General features: G+C 34.5%; 1 non-coding gene across 1 annotated transcript; it reads left to right on the top strand.

Moving 5' to 3' along the window:
• Positions 1 to 301: 301 nt before the first annotated feature.
• LOC131181870 (small nucleolar RNA R71) lies at positions 302 to 408 on the top strand. The gene has a single exon (XR_009150345.1). It is a non-coding gene; the product is annotated as a small nucleolar RNA R71 (small nucleolar RNA).
• The last annotated feature ends 2,848 nt before the right edge of the window (positions 409 to 3,256 follow it).

The raw sequence follows: 3,256 nt of genomic DNA, 5'->3' as shown, positions 1-3,256 counted from the left end.
AACCCAAACAAATTCCACATACCTTAACAGTTTACATGTTCCCTACAGCCAACTGCCTCACCAAAGAAGTTAAATCATAAATCTGTTTCTCAAGGTTAGATGTACTACCTCATTAAGCTTCATAGGTGTGTGATCCATTCTCATTCCAAACTACTGAGAGTTTGTTGCCATGTTAGCAATCAGCCTCCTTGCCTCTTCTGGTGTCTTGTCAACCAAAGCTCCTCCACTAGCAGCATCTATCATACTGTGGTCCATTGGTAGAAGTTCCTCATAGAAATATTGAATCAAAAGCTGCTCACTTATTTGATAATGGGGACAACTTGCACTCAGCTTCTTAAATCATTCCCAATACTCATACAAGCTCTCTCCATTGTACTGCCGGATGCCACAAATTTCTTTTCTTATGTTGGCAACACGGGAAGCAGGAAAATACTTCTTCAGAAATATCTGCTTTATCCCATTCCATGAGTTGACAGATTCGGAAGAAAGGTAATACAACCAATCCTTAGTTGTGCCTTCCAGTGAGAAAAGGAAAGCCCGAAGCTTGATCTGATCCTCTGAAACTCCTTGAGGTTTCATGCTGGAACACATAACATGAAATTCTTTTAAATGCTTATGTGGATCCTCACCTGCAAGACCATGAAACTTAGGCAACAAATGGATTAGTCTAGATTTTAACTCAAAAGCAACATTTAAAGCAGGGTATTAAATACACAAAGGCTATTGGTTTAGATCAGGAGCAGCCAACTCTTTCAAAGTCCTAGCAGTCATGGTTTTGTTTTCGAAATTTGAATCCAAATCTGAATCCGAAATTAACTCCTTTGGAGATTGAACTCCTTCAGATGTACTCGGAATCTGCTTAGCCTGCTTAGCTAATTTTCTCAACTGTTCAGCTGTTTTTTCTACTTTTGAATCAAAGATCAACTCACCAGATCAAGAAGTTCTTGTCATAAACAAAAAGAAATCAAAGTAAAAATAGAAAAATGCCTCAAAGCCCTAGAAAACGATGGAATTTGGCCTTAATAAGGTGGGGCCAAGAAATCCTAAGGATGATTGGTCTTGATCAGAGCATCGTTTCCTTCAAAATAGGTATGGGCCACCCTCCAGATTCAACCAAACTTTTTGATGAATAGTAACACCGTAATTTTTTTTTTAAAAACCTGAAAATAGTAACACTTCACAAACAAAATTAATAACAAAATATCCTAACACTAAAAACACAAAATCCAATAAATTTCAGTCCCCGGCAACGGCGCCAAAATTCTTGATGGTTGTTGAATCCACCAGAAATTAAATTAACTGAAATTACCAGCTATAAAATATTTTCTGCACCAAGTGGTAAATCCAGGCCGAACCCTAGAGACTGAATTACTAAAATTTCATGCACTTGTGTAATGGAAAAAGAAACAAAGGTGGGGGGGGGGGTTAATTCGCAATCCAAAGAAGAAATCAAAAATCCAAAATTAATAAGTAAAATTAAATAAGAAGCTCTCGAATTAAACAAACTTCAGTCTAAGGTAATTTGCATTCTAATGTATTGATTCGATCATAGACAAAAGAAATACAATTATCTCTTATTGAATACTTAACTTAGATTTACCAAACAGTGAGGTAAACCCCTGACTTCCCTATACTCATCAATTCGAGCTCAGCACTCTTGTTGACTCTAATCATTAACTGAATTGGCATTAAGCAATCCTCATCAAATTAATAATTGCTTTAAGAATAGGAAGTAGTTAAGCTGAATAACAATTTATGAAGCATAAATCATTTAATTCACCCTATTGTTTCCTTAGGTTATTATCGAAAACTGGGATCATAATCAATAAAAACTAATTGCTACTCATGTTCAATCTTACACAACAATTACGGATTATGAAGATGAACTAGCAATTAATCACATTAAACAATTAACTAATAGGCCTTTTTAGCAAATCATTCAATAGATCAAAGACAATGAAATCAGAAAATAATAGATATTCAAAAAGACATAAATTAAATTAAGAACCTGATCTCACAAATCAAGCAAAAGAACTTGAATCCCTTGAACTGAATTAAAAACTTAGCCACTCGTGTTCATGGCTTACAGAAAATTAAAGAAGAAAATTGAAAAAATCTAGAATGTGAATGGAGAACAAAAGTCTAATTCTCTCTTTTTGAGAGGTTGCTGAATGGTCCCTGTGTCGGCTGCTGCCTCCTCTATTTATAATAAATGGTCTAGGGTTAGGTTTTTTAGAGTCTCTGTCAAAAACTACAACTAGACCAAAATCAGAAAACTGATTGTCGACGGATACACGGTCCGTGTATCACTACACGGCCCAGGGCCGTGTAACTTACTGGAGCTGAATGGGTATGACTTGCATTGGCACAGAAGGTTACACGGGTCTTCAGGATTTACACGGGTCAAGTTACACTGCGCGTGTAATTTGTTTCTTCCTCGCTTCTCTGGATTTCTTCTGGCAGAATGCTACACAGGTCTGTGGTTGTGCTTACATGACCCGTGTACTTTGTATCAAAATCAATAACGCATCTCAATCCTTCGCCCTTTTCAAGCTTCCTTCCACACTTCTATGCTCTGAAACTTCACCAAAACCCTGAAAAATACAGAAAGAGTCAGATTAATGCAAATGCTAAAAATTTCTTCATTTAACACAATTATTTCAACAACTCTCTAAACATATGCCTAATAGAAATTTATACTTTAATCAACTGAACTAGGCCTAAAGATACCCTAGAAACACTAAATGTGATGGAAGTAAAATTAATAAATTATGCACTTATCAGTAGATGCTTGAGATTTCAGAGTTAAATGTAATGATTTAAGTTTTGTTAGTGGATTTGGACTAGGTTTATCTAGATTTTAATATATATAAGTTTTAATTCTTGTCTTCTATGCTTTTTTGACTTACCCATTATTAGCCCTCTTTAGATTTTGTTGTTAATCTTTAATTGAAGGATCGAAAGATGAAAATCATTGATAGATAATCAAGATATTGAACTTAATTACCTATTGTTAGAGATAAACTAAGGATTAAAACATGCTTTTAGTTGATTAAAGTGTTTAATGTGTTTTGAGTAATCGAATATTGCATAAGATTTTAATGGTTTTCCTTTAAAATACGCTTTAATTTGCTTGAGAAAGAGAGTAAAGAAGTTTAGAAAAAATTAGATTTATCTAATCAAATCCCAATAAATTTATTTCATGAACCCCAACTCTGAAATCACCTTTACTAATATTTTATTCTAGTTTTTGCAT

This window comes from Hevea brasiliensis, chromosome 7 (genome assembly GCF_030052815.1).
Source record: "Hevea brasiliensis isolate MT/VB/25A 57/8 chromosome 7, ASM3005281v1, whole genome shotgun sequence".
Lineage (NCBI taxonomy): Eukaryota > Viridiplantae > Streptophyta > Magnoliopsida > Malpighiales > Euphorbiaceae > Hevea > Hevea brasiliensis.
This window is presented reverse-complemented; position numbering and strand designations above follow the sequence as displayed.